The sequence below is a fragment of the Trachypithecus francoisi genome, unplaced genomic scaffold (assembly GCF_009764315.1).
Source record: "Trachypithecus francoisi isolate TF-2019V2 unplaced genomic scaffold, Tfra_2.0 Lachesis_group7, whole genome shotgun sequence".
In the NCBI taxonomy this organism is placed as follows: Eukaryota; Metazoa; Chordata; class Mammalia; order Primates; family Cercopithecidae; genus Trachypithecus; species Trachypithecus francoisi.
In genome coordinates, this window is record NW_022681472.1 from 7,487,078 (window position 1) to 7,512,126 (window position 25,049).

The 25,049-nt window shown below is 43.0% G+C and overlaps 1 long non-coding RNA gene across 1 annotated transcript in view; it reads right to left on the reverse strand.

Moving 5' to 3' along the window:
* Positions 1–12,066, reverse strand: part of LOC117079607 — a 196,536-nt gene extending 184,470 nt beyond the window's left edge. Inside the window, exons 1-2 of the long non-coding RNA XR_004435510.1 lie at positions 11,869–12,066; positions 11,520–11,644 (exon numbers count right to left, since the gene is read on the reverse strand). This is a non-coding gene — a long non-coding RNA (uncharacterized LOC117079607). The remainder of the gene's footprint in view (positions 1–11,519; positions 11,645–11,868) is intronic.
* Positions 12,067–25,049: the final 12,983 nt, after the last annotated feature.

The window sequence follows — 25,049 nt, forward strand, 5'->3', positions numbered from 1 at the left end:
CTCCAGAGAGCTGGTCCAGACCCAGGAAGGTGGGGCACGGCAGCTGTTCAGTCCAGGGGTGGGGCAGCACAGCTCAGCCAACACTCTGTTTCTCTAAGGGCTAGTATACCACATCAGCTCAGCACTATGGGGTGTGGCTGCTCTGCTGGGCTGGGATCCAGGAACCTGAAGAGTAGACTGCCATAAGGGCTTGGATACCAGGGATGTAGCTCCTCCCCTGGACCAAATTTCCAATTTTCTGGGGGTGGGACATTGGGCTAGTTCAGGCACTGAAGTGCATGGCTGCTCTACTGGGCCTCGAGTCCAAGTAGCTGGGGCTGGGGCACAGTAGCAACTTGGACGGGGGACATGGAGTGGCTTCTAGGTAGCTTGTTCCCAGGGAATAAGAAGTTGCTGTGGCTCAGCTGGGGAATGTTGCACTACTGTGTTTGAGAGCATGATGCAATGCTGGCTGGCCCTCAGCAATAAAGGGATATAGTAGCTACTAGATCCCCAAGCAGGACACACTCTAGCAGTGGCTCTAGTTTCCAGATGGCATAGTGCAGTAGCAGCTTGGCCTATAAGAGGTGAGGCACAATGTGGGCTCCTCCTTTGCAGCAGTGCAGCTATGTGAACTCCAGGCAGCTCCCCAAGCTGAGCTCAGGGACCTGGAGGACTGTAGGATTCTCCAGTAGTGAAGACTGCTTGTGTCCACAATGGTAATGGGGGCTGCTGGGTACCTCCTGCTTACCTTTTCCCCACAGGAAGGAGTCTTTCTTGGTTCTGAGCTGAATAAGAGAATTGGCACAGGTCGGGTGGCAAGGGGTGGCATGATTCCTTCTGTGTGAGCCCAGACTTAATGTTTGTGATCCACTGGATTTCTGCCACTCCTGCTATACTCCCACACTCTTCTTCAGCCACTCTGATCAAAATGTAGTTGTTTATTCATTGTTTATTCATTTTTTGTGGGGGTAGGCCAGGAAATGGGTGTTGGGCACTTTTAGTCAGTCATCTTGCTGATATCACTCCTCTCTAACTCTTAATATGACTATAAGTAACTTAAACATCAACAAAATTAATCATGAATTAAATATGCCTCAGTAAATTACAAACTATAAAGCAAAAAGAACAGAAACACTGGTGATCAGATACCAGGCTTTTCCCTCCTAGCAGATACCAAACCTGGTCACTGATGGAAAGGGCTTCTGGTCTAACATTTGATTAAATCTTTTAGTGGCTACCATTATATCTAAATAGCATAGTAGTTTGATTTTCGATTTGGCTATCAGGTAAATCACACTGATTATCAGTTCTGAACAAGATCTATTGTCACCTTGCCATAAATAATGAAGAAATATTAAACATTTATAATAATCTCATAAAGAATAGTAATGCCAAAAGAAAGCTTTCTAAGCCATCATTAATTAAAAATAAATAAATTTGATTAACCACATTAGAAAAAGATTGGATTAGCTTTCCATTCTTTCTATATAAAATATTATACGAGCACTGTCAATAAAGAGGTGCTCAAAAAAGTATTAAAAACAAAATAGGAATAGGCTGGGCATGGTGGCTCACGCCTGTAATCCCAGCACTTTGGAGGGCCAAGGTAGGCAGATCACTTGGGGTCAGGAGTTCGAGACCAGCCTGGCCAAAATGGAGAAACTCCATCTCTATTAAAATACAAATAATAATAATAATATAGGAATATAAAGGCTGTCGATCAATAAAAACAATTTAATAATGAAAACGGTATCTTTAACTTGCTTTGCTTTCAATATATGTCTGCATGTTTAAATGTGTAATTTCTTATCATTATATTTACTCATTCTAAATAAACATTTGTTCTGGAACATAAATGTGTATTTATTATTTTGTATTCTTATTTCAAAAGAGGCCCCCACAATTTTATAAGCTTCAGGCTCCCCAAATACAGCTCTGCACCCCAATAATTGTTTGCAGTGTTTTCGAAGACATTACTATGAATTTGACCTCACACTGTTTTATGCAGTCACAGAAATTTCCTCTCAGGACGTTCAGATGCCTCGGGCACGTTATCAATTCATCTTCCTGGAGAATCTGTCTCAGAACATCCTGCCTGTTCCATTCTGTACCAGTCGGCTTCTAGCTCTACAGAACTATCATCCTCAAACCTCACTCACCCACATTCTGGAATCCCTCACCTCTGTCTGGTAATAGACCCCTGTTTGCTGGATCCCACCTTTTCTTCCTTCTTAATTTAATCCCTCAATTTTGTGGAGCATATCCTCCAGTAGCTTTGGAGATAGGAAACCTGGAAGTTAAAATGTTTAAAACGTTTTTGACTCTTGCATATTTTCAACCATCTTTATTCAGCCTTCACACTTGATTGATAGCTTGGCTATGTGTAAAAATCCAGGTTAGGACTAAGTACCACTGCTTCTATGACATAGTCCAAAAATCATCATATTTTGTGATTGTTCTCTTTAACTCTCTCTTTCTCTAAGCTTAAAGGTTCATTATTTTGTCCTCAAAGTTCTACAGTTTCAGAACTACAGGTGTGCTAATTATGTGTTTTCATTCTTCTTGTAGACAAACCCTATAAGAATAGAAACTTGAGGAGCTCACTTTCCTGGAACTATCTTGAATTGGTTTGTGGATGATTTCTTCCCCTTAGTGTCAAATTTTCCTGCTATTTTCCTCCTATATTTCAACTGATATATTTTCTCCATTTGGAAAGAAGGTTCCTCAACTTCACCTCCTAATGCTTCTATGGAACATTTGTATTTTGCCATCACTTTATAAACTTTTTAAAATTATTTTTATTTCTAGGAGTTTTTTGTTGTTGTTCTCCAAGTAACCTGTTTCACGATTACATCACTTTGGGGACATTAATATGAGTTGTGGGTTTTTTCTTCATCTTTGTCATTTCCATTTCCTCCAAGCTGCTTTGCTCTGTTTGGCAGTTTTGCTTACTTGTCATTTCTCTGGTACGCCTTGGTTAGCCTCTAACATTGAAGGGTGACATAATGGAGGGCTGATGGGGCTCTGGGTATGGGAGTGGGCTTGGTGACTGGGAGCTGGACTGGCAGGTGGTCTTCCGCTGTCAACATCTCCAGGAGCTTTCTTCTTGGGTCCAAATCCCAGGAGGGGAATTTCTGGATGATAAAGACCTGTCTGCTATTATTGCAGGAGGCTGGTAGGGGAGAGAATGAGGATGGGAATCTCAGCCTCCAGAATGCAAATATTCACTCAATCCACTTGACTTCGGGGTGTGTACACTCAGGTGTGGCTGGGGTCCTTCAGTAGAGAAATCTTCTTGTATTACCAATTTCAAAAAACAAGCCTGTGTCATCAGCCTCAGTGAGGGTGGCTGGTCTCCAGCGATATGTGAGGGAGGGAGTATTGGCAATATCCCTCTATTTCTATGGACCTCCAATCAGGCTCCTTTATGTCAACTGCCTCACTTCACTTTCCATTTCTAAAATTACCAAGTACTCCCAATTTCTTAGCCACTGGGGGATTTTGCCCTATAAACTTCACATCTATTGTCTTTAGATTTTGAGGGGCCTGCTAGGTCATTTACATCTCATTCATCTATGTCCTGGCTTGTAAAATTTTTAAAATTATCTTTATTATTTCTGTGAGGATTTGGGAGAAAGCAAAAGTAGATGTATATGTACAATCTACCATCTTTGCCCAGAGATCCTCCAGATGGATTTCAGAGATATATCTCTTGCATGTTTCATTACATTTTACTTCTCTTGCCTTTCCTTCCCATCATGTGCTATTCTCTCTTTTCTGTTCTCATTTTGGTAATGCTTTCTTTGGTCTCCATGACATTTCCTTTCTTGTGTGCTTATTTAACCAGTACTGCTTTTCAACTTCTTTTGTCTTTTTGAACTACTTTGGATAAATTCTCCTTTACTTATCACATGCCCCACCATTTCTGACACCCGTTTATCTGCTCCTTGGAACTCAAGTTGGGGAGTTGGTTATTTTCTCTTCTACTACTCTTGTTCGACTTGACTATATGGGAAGAAGTCAAAAGGAGCTTCCCCTTGGGTTTGGGTACTTAACGGTTGGTGGACTAGGATTCTTCACTTTAAGATCCTGCATCAGTGCTCTGGCTACACACCTAGAGGCACATTGGATCCTTACCACAATTCAGTGGAGCCAGACACACAATCTGCCCCAGGCCTTCCCTTACCCTGTTTTGGATTTTCTCCCCAGGGATCATATAGTTCCCTTCTTCATGAGTGGGGAAAAGGCAGGAAAATCAACAGGTTGAGGTCCTACAGCAAGGGAGACAAACTTCACCTGGGGTCTTCTCCGCCTTCATCGCTTGGCCCTCTGCCAGCTAAAGAATTGTGTCTTGCTTTCTCTTTCGTTTTCCATCCTGCTAAATCTCTGCTATTTGCTAAGATAAAAATTAGCTTTGATGACTCTAACCTTCCTACTTCCTCTTGTTCTCCATTTTTTCAGCCCAGGAAAAACATCCAAGTTCCATATTCAGGGATCTCCTCCTTCTTTCCTTTGGAATTTGTGTATCCTTCCAGTCTTCTCTCCAAGCTGGGCCATGGTGGTAAAGCTTTTCAGGTTTTCATCCACTCACCTCACCTCGCTCAAATGTCAGGGTGAGGTAAAGTCTTGTCTCTTTCCCTGGTTTCTGCTTTCAAAGTTTATCAATCATGGCACAATGTTATAATGATTTTTTTCTGATAGTTTTTAAATTCTGTTTTGTACTTTTAAAACTTCACTCTATTTACCATGGACATCATCAATGCTATTTAAGGATTAATTTTTAACATTTTCTTTCTGAAAATGTTGCCAACTTATTTCTTCAGTTTCCTCACAAACAAAATGTGGATATAATAATGTCTACCTAGTAGATATGTTGTGAAAATCCAATGAAATAAGTATTGTGGAGCATTTTGTGTGTTCCTAGATTAATAATAAAACCACACAAGACTACAGGTTAGAAACTAGAGACACTGTATCTCTCTAGACTAATAAGTAAATCACTCAATAACGAAGCCAACAAAGATAGGTAATACCATTTGGCAACCATGATGATGATAACTGATCCAGGAAAGGATCATCAGCAGATATTAAAACCAATGAGATAAAAATCAAAATATTTACATATCCCCAAAATATCTTTTTACAAGGTAAAATACTTACAAAAGGAAAAAGAGTAACTTTGCTTTGATTGATACTTACAAAAGTAAAAATAGTAACTCTGCTATGATGAAGTCCAGCAGATATCACCTTACCCAAATTAACAAACTGGTAATGTGGAAAATCAATCTGTGTGCTTCCTGACATCACGCATCACAAACTACAAAGAACATCATATTACTTCTATGGAATTCCTGCCAAAATGAATAGCTTGAATCAAATCATGAGGAAACATCAGAAAAACCCAAACAGGAAAAATTTACAAGGTAGCTGGCCTCTCTGTCTACAAATGTCAGGATCATGAGAGATAAAGACTTAGAAAATGTCCCTGATTAAAAGAGACTAAAGAGGCATGACAATTAAATACAATGCATGGGCTTGGATTGAATCCTAGACCACAGTTGTTTTGCTTTGTTTGTCTTTACTGTGGTAGAATTTGAATAAAGTGTATATGTTGTATTACTGTTAATTTCATGGACTTGAACTTGTCTGGTGGGTATATAAGATAACATCCATGTGTTTAGGAACGTACACTGAGATGTGTCGCAGTAAAGGGGAATCACATCTACAACTCATCACAGATATTTCATCATGAAAAATATAAACATACGTATGTATGCACATACACACATACATACACACAGAAATAGAGATAGATGACAGAAAGCAAATGTGCTCAAAGGTGAACGACTGGGAAATCTGGGTGATTCTGGAATTATTTATGCTACAACTTTTGTACTTATAGCTTTTTCTAAGTTTGAAATTGTTTCAAAATAAAAAAGTTTGAAATATCAGTACTAAGGCATAAATGCCTTAGAGACAGGTCTGTTTCTGAAGCAGCAATGAGCAAAGAGGTGGTTCAAGACGTAAATCCTAACGTCAACACTTAGGGGTTTTATGATCTTAAATTTTTTTTTTTTTTTTTTTTTTTGAGACGGAGTCTCGCTCTGTCACCCAGGCTGGAGTGCTGTGGCCGGATCTCAGCTCACTGCAAGCTCCGCCTCCCGGGTTCACGCCATTCTCCTGTCTCAGCCTCCCGGGTAGCTGGGACTACAGGCGCCGCCCCGTCGCCCGGCTAGTTTTTTGTAGTTTTTAGTAGAGACGGGGTTTCACCGTGTTAGCCAGGATGGTCTCGATCTCCTGATCTCGTGATCCGCCCGTCTCGGCCTCCCAAAGTGCTGGGATTACAGGCTTGAGCCACTGCGCCCGGCCTTGATCTTAAATTTTTATCCTTACTTCTCTGAAAATCTCAGTCCCATCATCTGTAGAATGAAGGTAACAGGAACAACCTCTAAGAGCTTTTAAGAGAATTAAGTGAGACAGCACATCCAAAGCACTGAGACCCGCCCTGCACAGAGAAGTGCTCAGGTATTTGTTGGGAGAATGAATGACACGCTCTGCCAAGACAGAAGGAGCCAGGGCAGAGGGGCGTTTCCAGGTCCAGGAGCATGTGTTCACACCACTCCTTCCCCAGTCTCACAACAGACCTAAGATTTAAGAGATAGAGGGCAGGCCATGTGACGGATAAAGAAGGAAGGAGGAAAAGAAGCCGAACCAGATGTAGCGCAAAGACCCAGCACTGTTTTCGGGAACTAACCTCAGCAGAAGGTGCAAAGCGGAGGTGTGGGGACATGGCCAGCAAGTCCCTCTTTCTCTCACTATCCCCTGAGCATTCTGAGAAATTTAAAACTAACTCATCATTTGATATTTCTACCATTTCCCCATCTTTTCTCTCAAGCTATAAGTATCAACTTATCTGAATTTTAACCAATGCTTTAGAAAAACAAAACCCCCAAAATTCTAGTGGGTGTTTAATGCTCAGACTGTTTTTCTATAAGATAAACAGTAAGCATATCTTTTTTTAAAAAAATTATTTTTTCCAGATTCTTCCAAGTACTCAAAACAACGTGCAGCCCATAACTTTAAGTTACCTTGTCCAGACCCACTTACTATTTTAAGCAGTCAATATGTTATCACCTCAGAACTGTAATTATGTTTATGCCTTTTGAACAAGCTGATGAAAAGAAACATTTGTTTAAGGTTCCCATCATTGAATGCAGAGCTTAGACTAGTCTTTAGCTTATACAAACGTTATGCTTATTAATTCAGAATATTCATTCAGTTATTGAAACATGATGACAAAACTGTACAGTGAAAAACTGATTCTCTATTATACATATTAGCATTGCACAGAAATCCTTTGGCTCAGGAATAACTGTCCGAGACTCGGAATTCATATATCTCTTTGAATTTTTAAAACGGTAATTTAGGTATCAAAACTATAACATCAATGCTCTGAATACACAGATTATAAGTTATCAAAATAAGTCCATTCCGATTAAGAACTCTCCAGCTGGATTTCAGCTTAAGAAATTCTAAAACTGTCTATGCGCAGTCCAGTCCACGCCAACAACCACAGCATCCTTTTTAATTAAAAGCCAGTGAGATGATTCATGCCACCTGTTTCATTGATCCTGCTACATTCCTGTTTTGGTCAGAGTTCTCTCTTAAGGATTAAAACTTTTATGAAAACAAATAGCAAATATTTATTCAAATTGATTACTATTATTTCACATCCTGACAACTACATTTCCTACTATAAAATTATATTTATCTATATTAATTTTAATAACCCAAGGATTATTCAAAGTGACAATCACAGTGGTAAATGTAGCTGTTGGAAAGGCTAGTAGCTAAAGCAACTATAATATACTTTCACATATCAATGAAAATAGCCTTCCTAAAATTTGTTATAGACCCATAAAAGTAGATTCTTAAAATTTTGCCTACTTAGACACATTTCAATGTAATGTTTACTTCTCAGTAAGCATATTGAATAGAACGAAATACAACAAATCCAAGGAGAAAGGAATGGTGAGGGGTGGCGGAAAGGGTGGTCACCATGTTTTTATAGTTGGATCCAGATGACACATCATTAATTGCTAAAGCTCTCTAGACTTTGAGTTCAATGTGGAGTTGATAAGGAGACGTCTGCAGAAGCCCTGTACTCAGACAGCAATCTGCTCCCATTTACAGAGCTCCATGAGTGGGATTTGCAGGCTGTCCATGTTATATTGCCTTATTTGCCATCATTCCAGGCACTAGTCAGTCGACTGTAAAGACAAGAGTCAAAATAAAGGGCAAAAAAGGTAATGGTCTGACTTCACTGTCTGCCTAGATGAGGTGAAATATTTTCTTTTAAACACAACAGAGAACGTAATCAATGTTAAGCAGAGGAACCTTTCACAAACAACAGGACCAGAGATTCCAATTACTCTCTCCTCTATTCTTCAGGAACTATTTGGGAGGTAATTATAAAACTCTTCCTCTAAGCTTTGAAAATGCAACAAGACTCTAACCATTGCTTCCCAGTGGGTTATGTGAGAAACAAGAAGCAGAGAATGATTCTCACAGGTCAGCGTGTGTGTGAATCAGCTGGAGGCCTGAGGCATCTCTCAGAGATTTGGGGGCAGTCACTCCCTGGCGGGTTGGCGATCTGGCCTTGAAGGAATCCTTGGGGCTACCCAGGGATAAGAGTTTGGGGCCCTAGGAACTGTGAGGAAGAGTTAAACAGAACCCAGAACACATGATGTGGGTTGTGGCCTTCCCCCTAAACGCAAACGAGAGCTTGACAAAGGGAACACTCAGGCAGCCAGCTGAGGTCTTAACATCCAAGTGGATCCTTTTGTGAAATCCATCCCTCTCTTCACCAAATCATTCACATTAGCCTGTTACATGAAGTCTTTGGTGTTTTTCCTTTTGCTACACACATTACTCATATAGGGAAGGGAAGTGAGCTGAGAGTTCAAGGGCACTTTTGACTAGAACCAGATGAATTTGTTGCAGTTGCCTGGGAAACCTTTGAAGACAACCATACTTGATATGTCAAATATCTGAAGTTAACATGAGTCAAAGTCATCTAGAAGGTAAATCCAAAAAAGCTAATGGCATAAGAGGGACACTTGGCTTGTAAAAGTAGTTCCAATTTGTTATGCGCTCGTGAACTTTTGAAAAGAGGAAAGGATTTTATCATCCTAATTAGCCTATAAGAATGATCATCTTAAATGCTAACTTTCAGATTACAGAATAAAATTTAGTGAAAAGACATTTAGATCTCCTAAACATTTATGCATAGACGATGAAACTTGAATTTTATAGTAACCCTAAAGCAAAATATAACATGACTCCAGAGATTTGTCCCCTCACGTTCTTTGGAATTCTGTTCCAGTCTAGTAGGTTTTTCTTTCCAGATTTCAAGTGTAAAATGTATGTCTAATGTAGAGTATCAAGTGTTTTATTATAAAACAAAAAATGTTTTCGGTGGTAATTCTGAGAAGAAAAAAATTAACAAGTAAAACAATGTGGTATCATTTTGCATCAAGGAATATGGATTTAATGGGAAACTTCCTTAAGCTGCATTTTGCTTCAAACGCTGTGTTACATAGGGAATCTTCCACGAATCTGAATTTGTGATTTTTTTCAATACTTTCATCAAAAAAATCACCCCAAAAAGCTGTATAATGAAAATTTGTGCACATGACTAATACTAGACTTCACATAGTCTTTTATAATAAAATAAATCAAAAGGAAAATTGAAGTGAAAACATCTCTGATGACCTCAGGGAATTAAAATTTTGTCCCTTGCAACTCAATCCTTCCATGTTAAGGGGCCCATTTCGAGATTAGCATGTATGGGGAGTTTTATTATTATTTTAGAGATCTATGATTTTGGTGGAGGACGCTGTCCAAAAACGGCTACTTTCACGCAGAGATTTTCACTTCAGGTTTCAAGACATCTGTTTGGAAACTCCTTGGAGAGTTCATTGCTCTGCCCTGCCCTCTTCTGGTAAGCCTGTGTAAATGGTTTCTGGAAAAGAGACCTGTGCCGCCATCGTTTCCATCCTCCTACATTTCCACCCCAATTCATCAATACATTGCTCAAGGGCCTAGATTTCCTATATGGTGATGTATATAACTGAACTTTAATTCAAATCGTTTAAAGGTATAATCAAAGCAAAGCTTTTTTTTGTTTGGATTTTTTTTTATTTTTATTTCTGTTGTAAATACAGGTTTTCCCAGATAACTTGCAAAGTCACAAAGTAAGGACACCGTCTCACCTAAAAAGTTTGGTTACAAAGTCAGTAAGAAAAATGATGTTATTTTTGAGTAACATCAAAATAATTTAATGTAGGACTATGAATAATTTAATGTAGGACCATGTTGCTAGGAATGTCATTTTTATCCTGGCCGCATGAAGGTGGCTTACAAGAGAATCACTACTTTGGCATAAATTATTTAGGTTGAGCTGAAGGGACCATTCCTGCTAATTTGACAGCAATTTATCTGAAATAGTTAGAAAGCTCAAGGCTCCAAGTTATGTGCAATAAATATATTCACCAACTGCCAGAAAATCAGAAGCTCTTCCTGACTGCAACAGCACTGTAAGCCTCACTGTCTGCTCTCCTCTGGTCACAAGTGCTTTCCCTAACCCACAGTCATGAGACAGAACACTGCACAGTCCTGAGAACCAACAGCTAATTTCTATGCAAACTGAAAGAACAATCTTGTCATAGTGCTAACGTTATGTGTATATATCATACCAACAAATAAAAGTGGTTATTATGCTTTGCTCAAGAAACTCATCTACAATCCCAAGTACTGCGTAGTGGCCAATGCAATCTTTGTCCTTCTGAACCTCCTTCAAAATACCCATTCAAAAGTCCAAAATAATGTTCATTTTCAGTGACATAAATTAGCTAGAGATTTTTAAAAATCTTATGGCTCAAAGAAACCATGAAGAACCATGAAGGTTGATTCCTCAGTGCCTGTGTTCCAGTAAACAGCCATATAGCATGCATATGTTGCAGGTCTCCTATAGCGACAAACAAATGGTTCAAGCATTCAACGTGTCTTCATATTTGATGCTTATTATGTGAAAGCAACAGATGTACTTCTCGTCTGAGCACAGAAAAAGTGATGTTTTTAAAAATCTTAAATAGAAAATGAGTCAGTCCCAGTGCAAATATAAATCTAAAAGAAATTCCATACTGTACAAGTAATATTTGCAGTATTAAATACATTGACTTTTTCGCAGAACTGTCTGCCGAGTATCATACTCAGTCAGATCCCCTTGACCTGGTTGGTGAACATGTCTTTGACTGCTCCACAGCCGGCATTAGAAACCACTCAGGTGGTCGCTGATGGTCACGGTGGACACACGGCTGCCACGGCCATGCCCACGAGAGGGAGGGGCAGAAGGTGAGCCCTCCTAACTCCTCCTCGCCCATCTCGTGTCAGTGGTATGTGTTTTCTCTCAACGTTCAACCCAGTACGACGTATTAAAATAACCTAAATGTACTTTTTACAATATTTTTTCTTACCTTTACCTGGCGAACGTCTACAGGTGTGTCGAAAGTTATCTTTTCCTGGATGTGTTCCAAAATGCTCTTATGCTATTTCTCTTAGGATTTCTCCACGCTGCCCCATTCAGAAATTTTATTATTTTCTAAGGAATAAAAAAATATGAAAATTATCATAAGAAAGCCATTGATTTTCAATCAAAGCTACACAAACGCCAAACCAATGTGAATAGCACCTTTCACAACTCTGCCAGGCACCGGTTTTTGTGTGGGATGATGCCAGCTTCTCTCTTCATGTGGCTTTATTAAAAGCCATGGTTTCTGAGATGTAAAACACCCATTTTTACCTCAATCATCTTTTCCTCCTTACCTCTAGTATTCCCGTGAGGTCACATTCAGTTAAAAACATCCTGCCCTTCTCCCTACAAAAAGGTTCCATAGAATCAGAACGCAGAGGCGCTGCAACTTGCTAACTTTGCTCTGTGTTATTTACCAACCGCACAAAGAAAATGCTGTCTATTCAGAACTCATTTCAAAACTCTTTTCACTGAGAGTGAGCGAACAAGCGGGCTCATGTCCCGAGCCCAGTCACATCTCCAGCGGTCCGGTGATGGCCGTGGGGCCGGCGCCGAGTGGCACGGCCTCCGCGGTGGCCCACAAGGGTCTGTTGTCCACGCCGCGTGGGCCGCGCAGGCCGGTGGGAGTCAAGAAAGGGGGAGGGGCGGAGGATCTTTCACTTTCTCACCCCAGTTTCTTTACTTGCTTGCCCCGAATATCTGTCAGGAGGCAGCCCTCTCCCCTCAAGGCCCCTTCATCTTGAACATGCATGATGCCTCTGCAGTGACAATACAGAATCTGCTCAGTGGGCCCGGGTTTGAGGCCTAAGCTCGTCACCGGGTTGCTGCGGTTGGGTAGGTTATTTAAACCACCTGGAATTCAGTTTCTCTTTGTGTTATGGTGATTGCACTTGGCTCACTGGATCTGAGGAGTAACCAGATTTTAGGACAGACTCTTTCCCTCTGTGTCCTACTCAGATCCCAGTAGGACACTTACCCTCCCCCTGTGCCAAGGAGTGCAGAGGAAACAGCTCAACGACTTCTTTAGCGACTCTGGATCCCTCAGCCAGATCACGGATATGGAAAAAGCTTAGATTAAAAAGAGGAGGTCGTGAAGGGACCTCCTTGGCCTCCTGTCCCACGTCCCCAAGGCCCATGGAACGGGGGCTTCAAGGCTTGTTCCTGCAGTTGGGAGATGGGAGCCAGCCACACAAACACAAGAAGACCATGCAGCAGGGTCTGTCCCAGAATCTGCCTAAGATGGCAGAGGCGTTGGCAAACAGCTCTGGGGACAGAGCCAGAGAGCGTGGACGGATGCATGCAGCACAGACTGCACCTGCTGACCACAGGTGGGGATGGAGGACGGAGTTGTGTGTCCTGGGTCAGCAGGAGAAATCCTGTCCAACATGTGCAAAAGGGATCCTTAGAGGTAGGAGGAGACCCGGGCAAGAAGGGGGTGGAGGTTATCCATTGGACAGCCAGGGCTAAGGAAGGTAGGGTCCACTGACGATCTGAAGGAAGGGAGATGCACCCACCAGGAATGACGGAGCTGCAAGAATAAAGGAGCTACTGGGTGCTTCCAAAGCCTCACTGCTCCGGAGAGTCCATCATAGAAAGTTGACCCAAACCATCTGCCAGACCAGAAAATAGAACACCAGTCAGTCAGGTTAGAAGGGGCTAAAGTTCCTACCTCTCCTTCCAGCACGCACCCAACACACCCCCTACCACCATAGCAGTTGCGGTGAGATGGCCTGGGAGCAGGAGCTGGGAGACAGCAGTGCCTCCTCAGCCTCCCCTCCCCACTGCAGGCACACAGGCAGGACATGTGGAGGGGGCGTAGCTAGGCCAAAGTCAGTTTTTTATTGTTGCATGGAACCAGACACTGTAAGTGCTGAAATGAAACTGCGTCTGTGATTCCAGTTGACCAGAAGACTTTTTGAATTATCTAAGAATGAGCAGAAGAGCCGTGGAGCCTGCTAGAGTTTTCATCCAGGGGTCATGGTCGTTGGTCCCACTGAATAAAGTTTACAAGAACAACAGAAACAAAATTAAGTTGTATTTTGACTCTGTTGTGTTGTGTTTTCTTAACATATCAATTACTTGAGGTGCACATGGTAAACTCTTCTGCTAGACTAGAAGCTGCAGGAAAACAGAGACCCTACAATTTACGTTCCTTGAGGTTTCCCCAGAGTCAAGCACCTGGCCCATGGAAGCCAGCTAGTTGTTCTGCCTGTTTTTATTTGATTATTTTATTTTAAGCTATGCCTGTCTTTCTAGAGAAATCTATATCAATATATTTTCTCTCAAATTTCTTGATTGCCTCTAAAACATTCTTACTACTACATTAGTTTATCTTCATGTACTTCTCCAAAGGCAATCTCTCTCTGCCCCCATGTCTTTCAGAGAACCGTACATATCTATGACGTTGTACCGCATATAGAAGGCACAAGCTTAGTCTTATGCAAGGTTTAATTATTGATAATCAAAAGAAGACTAATCAAAGAGTACTTTAGCAAGCTTACTAGAGAAACTCAAGGCACTTTGCAAACTCTGTCAGCATTTTTTTTTTTTTTTTTGAGTTTCTCTTTGTGGATCAACATTGATCATTTTTCCAGAAAAAGAAAAAAAGACTCCAGGACCTTTTGTGACCTTCCCATTCCTTTTACACCCTACCCCATCCCACATGCCAAAGAATTTCCAAGAAGGGCTTCACTAGCTACTTCTCTACTCTGGGTTGCAGATAAGTTCAAGTATTTTGAATGGCACAGAAGCGATTTCTCTTTGGCCAAAAGAGAAACTCAGGGGAATGAAAAAAATCAAAGGCAAGCCTACTTGTGAGCTTCCCAAACTGAGCAAGTTTGGGTGCAGCATATGTAGTCTCAGTTTTGGAAACCACAATATGCCATTCATCCCTAACTAGATGACGGGACAGAAATGTTGTTGCTGAACCAACCAAGGGAAATATGCTTGCTGATTACCCAAAACAAACTTGCAAAATTCAACTTCTAGTGCTTCAAATTTTCAGATGGGAAAATTTTTCTTACGTATAATTTTGAATATTTTTTTCACTTGCTAAGTGAAGATGAGGTAACCTGGGGGCACATTTGAAAAGATGGGGTTCTTACCTGATAAAATATGATCAAGAACAAAAACAATTGCTGGTTAAGAAAATTCCAGAACAGCCAAGCAGAGTCCCTTCCTCAAGATGAGAATGGGTATGTGTGGAGAAAGAGTGGGTGGTGTCAAAGACACTGACAGTAAAACACAGACCTTTGGGGCATGTGATTTGGTTCAGCCGATGAAACACAAACTACTGATGCTCTTTGTTACTGAAAACCTTTCATCCATTCATCAAGGAGCCCCATTCACACCACCTCCCTCCTGGGGCTGTAATGTAGTCTTTTCTCCTAAGAGCTGATATTGAGGCCCAGGACTCGGGAAAGTTGACAAAGCAAGCCAGGAATTTCCACTGGGGCCATGCCAGGGACACTGCCTTGAGAGACACAATCACGGGTCTTCCTCCTGAGGACAGCCTCTTGACTCAGCTCATTCTTTCTACTTCCCAATCTCTCTCCTCATTGAGAAAAAAAGCCAAAATAGAGATCCTTTGGTCTGCCCATATCGTACTTATTTTGTCCATCAATTATCTCTGAACTTCCCAAAGCACGTCAACAAAGCATTTTATCTACAGGTACCTATTGTTTAGGGCTATAGTCTTTGGAGAAGTTGAATTTGCAGTAATCCATCTATACACAAATACTCGTCAGTCAATAAGAAGCTATTACTATGAGCAATGGCGGAACATTCCAGGAAGATGGCAGAATGTAGACAGCGTTCCACAAAATGTGCTGTGAGATACTGAATTTCTGGCTGCTTCAAAGTGTTTATCACTCGCTAAAACGGCCATTTTATTAAGTACTCATTTTTTTAAAATATCATTAAAACAGTCATATAGTTGTCTTCTATTCAGAAATGACTGCTGCCTAGGATTTGGGGTTTGTTGTTTATTTTGTTTTGGACTTTTTCCCCTGGAATACTAGATTTATCGGAATCAGAGAATGAATACCAAAGGTTGACCTAACATTTATCCTCAAATTGTGGCTCCTGGAGAGGTCAATATGACAAGATGATAACCTAATAATTATTGGAGAGGACATATTTTCTCTAAAGAACTGCGCCCAAGCAAAATAGGTAATGATTACTCATGCTCGGATTCCATAGCTTTAATTATCAGCTTTCTGAAGATGCCTTTTGGAGTCTGCAGGCAGTACTGGCAAAGATGAAAAGAAAAAGAAAACGTTTTGCTGGCAACTTATAAAGTACAACTAGCACTCCCGTCTCCACCGCGCGGCAAAATGCACAGCCTCGGCAGGTCACGCCGGATCAGAGCTACAGAATGGGTGTGAGAAGCTGGCCGGGCCGCAGCGGCCACGTGTCTCCAGCACTGTGAACCTAGGAAGCGGGAGCCCACATATTCCTGATTCTTTTCCCGTGAACCATGCCAATTTTTTTTTTTAATTCTTTGAGAAACCCGTGGGTGGGCACAGATGGGAAGTGGGAAGCTGCAAAAGGGAAGAAGATGGTATTGGAGTGGAGCGTAGAGCCAGGCGCGCCTCTGCAGGCGCGTCCTCGCGGACCCAGATGGCGCGGCCCCTGCGCTCCGTTCCAGGGCTCTGCTGCCTCCGCTGCGCCCCCTATAGGCCGCCAGCGCCGAGGAACTGAGGCTGAGAGCAGCCACCCCAGATCTGTCTGTTTACAACAATGAGCCCATGGGCTGCCGCTCAGTATGCAACCAGTTGTTCCGTGCACACAACAAACATTTTTAAAGAACAGCATCGGATTAAAAAAAAAAAAAAAGAGTTGATACTGCTCTCCAATGTTATAAAAGGCTTGTCGCTTTATGATTGTTGTACATGTTCAATTTGATGCCATTAATTTAAGAAGCCTCTTTACTTCCCACTTTCAGGTGAGCCCGGAACTCGGCTTAGGGAAAGGAATCCCCTTTACCTATCCAGAAAACATAAAAGCAGCCCTTTCCTAATGAAGTCCCAGCAAAGGCAGTCAACTTAGGAAATATTAGCACAGCCTGGAACTTGGAGACTCTCCGTGCAGCACACGTGCCAGTTAGGCAATGAGGCGAGAGGAAAGCGGGTCGGCCAGGCTCGGAGCTGGGTGTTCCCAAAGCTGGAGGGAGAGGAGCCGTGCACATTGACGCACTTATCCTCTACACGTAGGTGAGCCTGCATCAGAGAGCGGGCGTAGTGGCCGGTGACGGTAATCTGCTCTTTTGACTCTTTGAAAGAAGACAAACTGACGAGGAGGAGGAGAAGGTATAGACGAGGATTAAATTATTAGCACAAGGCAGCTGCAGAAACGTGCTCTGTGGCCGCCCTCCAGAGCCATTTCTCAGGCTACCTTGCAGCTTGCGGTTGTTAGGGCCCGCTCCCAGATCCAGGCTTCCCTCCGGTGTTGTGAGATGGGGAGTACACACTCACGGTGGGCTGCGCGGGAGGACTGAGGGGGTGCCCTCCGTGAAGATGGGGCCCAGGGCCAACACATGGGTGCTCCTGGAGGCTCAGCTCCCACCTCTCCCTTCTTCATCCAGCCAGACCTGCCCCACATTCACGTTGCTCTGTACATCCACACAGCCCAGCACAAATATTATAGGCAAACCCATGCCTCAGTACCAGCACTGGGAAAATAAAAAAACACGCCCACTGAAAGTCTGAAAAGACCTTGGTATCCAGGCATGCTCTAGCGAAACAGTTTTAAGTTTTTATGGTAGCAGAGCCTTTCCTGAAATGCTGAACCCAAAACATACAAAAACCAAATCGCCATAATGAGAGAGAGGCATTAGACTGCAGCTATTAAGATCACGACTCCAGCCTGTCATCTAAGCTACCCGGGAGGCAGATGCAGGAGGATTGCTTGAGCCCAGGATGTGGAGACCAGCCCAGGGAACATAGGAAGACCCCTGTCTCTAAAAAAAAACCTTTAAAATGTAACAAATTTAAAAACTTAACTGGGCATGGTGGCATGCGCCTGTACTCATCACTACTCAGGAGGCTGAAGTGGGAGGATTGCTAAAGCCCAGGAGCTTGAGGCTGCAGTGAGCCGTGATTGCACCTCTGCACTCCAGCCTGGGAGACAGAGCGAGTCTCCCCGACCCCCGCCCCCATTTCCAAAAGAAAAAAGAAAGAAGAGTATGACTCTGACACCTGATTATTAGCTTCAAACCCAGTTGTGCATTTACTATTTTTGTGACTGGTCTTTTTTGCCAGTGTTTTACCAGGGCATTGCCTCAACCATGGTATATGCTACACAAATGTTGGCTTAATTATTGATGGCTGCCCCACAAAACCCTTAATGGCCAGGCTGCCTCTGACTCAACGCTGTTTGTGAACATCTCTAGGTGATCCATTAGTTCAAATTTATCCTTGTTTTTAATGCTAGGCCTGAAATTGATCAGTGATTCTGGACTGTTCTAGGAAGATCCAGATTATAAGCACATTCCTTGGCTTTACAGAGCAGAGGTCTGGAAGCTGTGCTCTATAGCTCGAGGGTTCTTTGGATGCAATTAAGGGCCACTGAGGGGTGAGAAAGAAGTTGAGTGCAGTGAGCTCTGAGTCTCTGCACACCTTAGCCTTAGTAGTAATAACACTAACAAGCATGTAGACATCATTTGCTGCATAACAGGGCCCGCTCTCACCACTTTACACAAATGAATTTTATCCCCATGACAACACTAAGTGCAAAATATGATTGTTCTCACTTGGGGAAACTGAGACACAAGGTCAGCAAGTGGCTTGTTCAAAGTTGCATGAAGACCAGTTCTACTCTGGGAGCTTGTGGTCCAGCGACCAAGACAGATACAGAACAAATAAAACACTGGGATGCATTTTTGGAAAGGAGACACCTACAACCTAATGGGGAAAATAGCAAGGGGTTCTTCCATTCCATGGAACTAGGAAGGGCTTCCCTGGAAAAATGATGTTTAATCTGAGATGGGGAAAGCAGTAAGAACTAGATAAGGAATGGAATTATTTCCTGACCAAAGGAATGGCATGTGGAAAGGGTCCAGTCAAGAAAAGGAGCTCTGACCGGGCTCCTTTAGGTGTTCTATAGGTGTGACAGTGGCTCACACCTATAGTCCCAACTCTTTGGGAGACCAAGGTGGGTGGATCACTTGAGCCTAGGAGTTTGAGACCAGCCTGGCCAACATGGTGAAACCCCATCTCTAGTAAAACTACAAAAATTAGCCAAGTGTGGTAGCACATGCCTATATTCTCAGTTACTTGGGAGGCTGAGGCAGGAGACTCACTTGAACCAGCAAGGCAGAGCTTGCAGTGAGCTGAGATCACGCCACTGCACTCCAGCCTGGGCAACAGAGTGAGACTCTGAGGAGAAGAGGAAGAGGAAGGGGAAGAAAGAAGAAGAAGGAGAAGGAGAAGAAGAAGGGGGAGGGGAAGGGGGAGTTCTGGAAAGCAGCTGAAGTCCAGGGGGTGAGGGACAATGCCCACAGGAGTGGACAAGGCAACAAAGAATGAAGCCCCTAGAGGCAGAGCCCGGAGACGCCAGCTCGGCTGCAGGTCAGCTTGCTTGCCTCCAGGTCTCTGTGGTCCTGGATTGTCTGGTCTCTAGATTTATTTCCATGTTCTTATCAATGTTTCCTTCAAGGATAGAAAAATGGGCCTCATGGAATATTTCCAGGAAAAATTAAAAATAGATGTGATCCATAAGTAACACAAGAGCACAAACCCTTAAATCTGTGTCTAGCATATTAACAAACCTGGATTGTCCTTCTACCACACGCTTCGTGGCATTCTTTCATAGAAAAGTGAATTCCTACAGGTTGCTCCCCAAAAAACCATCCTCCAATCAGTCTATTACATTATTTCATTTTTAAAAAAGCATTAAAATTTTCCAAAACTGTTGGGTTTTTTATTTTTTGTAAGCTCTCTTGTAAATAAAGATTTTTTGAAAGACTTATTCAGTCATCTTGGGTAATAAATTAATGTTTTCATTCAAGATCTTAAAAATATGACAAACATATATAAAGCAAATACGTTACATTTTGAGTTATAGTCAGCCCATAAACTGAACTAATAAAATAGCCTTAATAGAAAAGATTTTATACTTCTGTTCTTCCTTTATTTTACTTAGATGCTCTATGCCCAAATCATTTATTTCGCCTTTAAAACTAGGCATTGGAAGTCCAGTGGAAGTCCAGTACCTGCCTTGGGGTCTGGTCGGAGGAGCCTCACTCTCTGCTCAGAGGGAGAGTTCCAGGGCCTTTGCCACCAACTAGCTAGGTGATTGTAGTGAGTTGGATGATATGTATGACTTTAAGAGACCCACTCTCAATTAAAGTAGAAATTTTAAAAAATCCACAAACCAAAACCCTAGCAATTAACCTGGATTCAATACAAAAAGTATTCACTGGCTCCGTGCCGTGTGCCCACAACTGTACCGCATCCTTTAAAAATGCCACTCTCTTCCTGGAGCAGGACTCACCCCAACTCTCTTGAAAGTTTCTGATCTTAGGGCCGGGCGCGGTGGCTCAAGCCTGTAATCCCAGCACTTTGGGAGGCCGAGACGGGCGGATCACGAGGTCAGGAGATCGAGACCATCCTGGCTAACACTGTGAAACCCCGTCTCTACTAAAAAATACAAAAAACTAGCCGGGCGAGGTGGCGGGTGCCTGTAGTCCCAGCTACTCGGGAGGCTGAGGCAGGAGAATGGCGTGAACCCGGGAGGCGGAGCTTGCAGTGAGCTGAGATCCAGCCACTGCACTCCAGCCTGGGTGACAGAGCGAGACTCCGTCTCAAAAAAAAAAAAAAGAAAGTTTCTGATCTTAGGAAAGGAAGAAAACCTACTCACTTCTACTTTCCCATGCCCACTCCCATCAACACTTTAAATTCTGTACAGAGAAAAGAATGTATGCATTAAGAGCAGTCAATTTGTAAGCCTTGACCACTTCTGCTATAGGAGCTGATGTTTGGCTTGTGCCTACTCACGTGTTTACCTTCATCACAACTGCCAAGGGAAAGAGGGAAGTTGGGGAAAGAGGGAAAAAGGAAACAGGAGAGTGAGTCTTCATTAGAGCTGCTGTGTCCCAGGACACACTCTGGAACCACAGGTGAGCTAAGTCCCGGGACTCTCGGGAATGGCATCCGCAATGACCAGCCTGCACTGATCCCCCTGCATGGACCTGGCATTCAGTCACCTGCTTGTATCCTGGGACTACCTCCAGTGGAAAGGAATCAGTGTTGAAGGGCAGAAGGCAACCACATTTCTCCCACCAAATTTTTGGAGGAAGGACATTAGGAACTAGTAAAATTATTTTGGCTTATCATAAAAAGAATTATGTGTTTTTTTAAAGAACTGTTTTAATGATAGGTTTAACATTTTTATCTGAATTATAAGCATTCATGCACCTGCACACTTCAATACATTCATAAAAACCCAAGAGCAATACAAAGCCTTGAATAATAGCAGCAGCTGGCATACATTTTTTTTTGCCATTCTTCTCTCAAAAACATAGTCCTGATTATGTATAGATAATAATGCATGTTATTCACCTTTCTACCAGAAAATTAAGAGAGTTAACTAAAATACATGATTTATAGGGCCATTCCTGAATAGAAAATAAAAGAGGCATTCACATTTATAAAAATAGAGCCTGCAAAATTGAATAAGGTACAGATATTTCTCATTTGAAAGAACATTTTAAAACCTAATAATATCAGTATAATGTCACATGGTCTTTGAAGAGAAGTTTTACATCTGATGTATCCTTGAAAACCCCTGGAACCTAGCAATATTACTTGGTGAATATTGGTTAAATAAATGAATAAACCACAAAACAAAAAGCTCCCCCCACACACACACACACGATAATGAAGGCCATTAAACACTGGAATCAGGAGCTGCAAGAATCCAAGTTAGAAAAAACTTACAAGATAATTCTAGTAATCCTCCAGTTTCCACAGGTGTAAATGTTCCTAGAGGGTTTCTGTTAAAGATACAGATAACTCTCCATCACTGGCCGCTCATAGTAGATCTTGATTCAGTAAGTCTGGTGCCGAACCCAGGACTCTGCATTTTAACTAGGCCCCTAGGAGTCCCACCATAAGTTGAGGAGCATCATTTTAGTGCGGAGTTCAACAATTCCAAGCATGGTCTACTGATGAAAGTGCCTTGGCTGGGCGTGGTAGCTCACATCTGTAATACCAGCACTTTGGGAGGCTGAGGCCGACGGATCACCCTGAGGTCAGGAATTTGATACCAGCCTGGCCAACATGGCAGAAAACCCCTCTCTACTAAAAATACAAAAATTAGCCAGGCATGGTGGCCGGTGCCTATAAGCCCAGCTACTTGGGAGGTGGAGGCAGGTGAATCGCTTGAACCCAGGAGGCAGAGGTTGCAGTGAGCCGAGATCGTGCCACTGCACTCCAGCCTGGGCAACAGAGCGAGACTCCATCTCCAAAATAAAAAATGAAAAATAAAAAAGGAAAGTGTCTCCCTGGGGCTGAGCTGCCAAGGCTCAGCCCCCAGGGCTACCACCTCTTGATTTCATACCACTGGGCAAAGACTTCATCTCTGGGTGCTTCAGTTTCCATATCTGCAAATTTGGCCACAAGGAAAGCAGCTGTCTACTAATGGATTATTAAAGTAGCTAAAACCATACAGTGTTAGGTACAGTACAGATATAGGCCTTAAGTCATCCTAAAACTGATATGAGGAGTCGGTTTACTTGTACATCATCTCTTACACACAAAATGTGCCTGGGCTGAATCGTGTCCCCCAAAATCTCATAAGTTGAAGTCCTACCCCTAGCATCTCAGAGCATGACCATATTTGGAGATGGGGTCTTTATGGGAGTGAATAAGAAAAACTGAGGTCATTGGGGTGAGCCCTAATCTAATGTGACTGGTGTCCTTACAAGATGAGAAAATTTGGACACAGACAGAAATACACAGAGGGAATTCTGCACAATATCAACTCTTCCCTGGGTCTCCAGTCTGCCAACCTGCCCTACATATATCAGCCTTGCCAACCATCACAATCCCAAGAGCCAATTCTTAAAATAAATCTAGAGAGATGAATGACAGATGATACAGACAGAGATACAGAGATACAGCCTATTGGTTCTGTTTCTCTAGAGAACCCTAATACAGCCTCTGAAGATAATAAAAGTGATGCTTCTTGGATACTTCTAATTCTTTCCAAAAGTAACTACACTGCAATAAGCCTCTGAAAGGGTCGGAGCAGCTGAGAGTCCCAGAGGGTGTACTACGCAGTGGGCTGCTCTTTGTTTCCCCCTGAACCCAGATCCCACCCAACTCCCAATCGCTAGTTCTACTCAGTGTTCTTCAGCCCTCTGAGGCTGTTTACATGTAGGACCCACTGCAAGTGAGTCCTCTGAGGGTGCTGACGCGTGTTGTGGGAAGTCAGGGACCCCAAACGGAGGGACCCCCTGAAGCCGTGACAGAGGAACATAAATCGTGAAGACATTTATTAGTTCCCCAAATTAATACTTTTATAATTTCTTAATGCCTGTCTTTACTGCCACCGCTGAACATAAATTGTGAAGATTTCATGGACATTTATCACTTCCCCAATCAATACTCTTATAATTTCCTATGCCTGTCTTTAATCTCTTAATCCTGTCAGCTTCGTAAGCTGAGGATGCATGTTGCCTCAGGACCCTGTGATGATTGCATTAACTGCACGAATTGTTCGTAAAGCACGTGTGTTTGAACAATATGAAATCTGGGCACCTTGAAAAAAGAACAGGATAACAGCGATGTTCAGAGAACAAGGGAGATAACCATTAGGTCTGACTGCCTGGAAGCCAGGCAGAACAGAACCATATTTCTCTTATTACCGAAAACCGGTAAGAGAAATATCACTGAATTCTTTCCCCAGTAAGGAATATTAACAATTAACAGCCCTGGGAAAATAATGCATTCCCGGGGGGGGCCTCTAAGATGGCCACCCTAGGAATGTCTGCCTGATGCAGATGTAGATAGGGATGAGACATGCCCTAGTCTCCTGCAGCGCCCCCAGGCTTGCTAGAATTAGGAAATTCCAGCCTAGTGAATTCTAATCAGACTGGTTCTCTGCTCTTGAACCCTGTTAAGATGTTTATCAATGACAATGAGTGCACAACTGGACATGGAAGTTCATTCGTGATTCCAATTTCACCCTGACCTTGTGATCTCACCCTGACCTTCTGCCTCGTGATCTTTTGTTGCCCTTGAAGCATGTGATCTCTGTGACCCACATCCTGTTCGTACACTCCCTCCCCTTTGAAAATTGCTAATTTTTTTTTTTTTTTTTTTTGAGGCGGAGTCTCGCTCTGTCGCCCAGGCTGGAGTGCAGTGGCCGGATCTCAGCTCACTGCAAGCTCCGCCTCCCGGGTTTACGCCATTCTCCTGCCTCAGCCTCCCGAGTAGCTGGGACTACAGGCACCCGCCACCTCGCCCGGCTAGTTTTTGTATTTTTAGTAGAGACGGGGTTTCACTGTATTAGCCAGGAGGGTCTCGATCTCCTGACCTCGTGATCCGCCCGTCTCGGCCTCCCAAAGTGCTGGGATTACAGGCTTGAGCCACCGCGCCCGGCCGAAAATTGCTAATTTTTTGCTGGTTTTATGGCTCAAGGGGCACCACGGAACCTGCCGACATGTTATGTCTCCCCCGGACACCCAGCTTTAAAATATCTCTCTTTTGTACTCTTTCCCTTTATGTCTCAGACCAGCCGACACTTAGAGAAATAGAAAAGAACCTACGTTGAAATATCGGGGGCTGAATTTTCCCCGATAGATGTGGGCTCTGCTTTTCGAGATTTATCTAGGTAGAGCTGAGCTGTATTGGGCATCTTCCTGGACTTGGATCTTGAGGTCTTCTGCTCCTCCTTCCTAACCACTCTCACCCCACAGGCCCACCAAACCATGAAAGCCAGTCATCAAGACTTGGGGCACTGTTATTTTTACTATCAAAACCACCTTCTTGGCTGGGAGTGGTGGCTCACACCTGTAATCCCAGCACTTTGGAAGGCTAAAGCAGGTGAATGACTTGAGGCCAGGAGTTCAAGACCAGCCGAGGCAACATAGTGAAACCCTGCCTTTACAAAAGATACAAAAATTAGGCAGTTGTGGTGGTGCATGCCCGTGGTCCTAGCTACTCGGGAGACTGAGGTGGGAGGGTCTCTTAAGCCCAGGAGGTGGAGGTTACAGTGAGCCGAGATTGTGACACTACACTCCACTCTGGGCAACAGAGCAAGACTCCATCTCAAAAACAAACAAACAAAAAAGTCTTCTTTCATTCTGAAGGTAGCAGACCCAGGTTGTCTGCAACCTGTTTGATTTAGAAGCGCATTGAGCCTGCACCTCTGCTCCTGGTTTATTTAGGGAGATCTCTCCAGCCCTAGAAGTTCTTCTCTGTGCCTGTGCAGATGTGCTTTACTTTGGAGGCTGCCTAGCCTGAGCTAG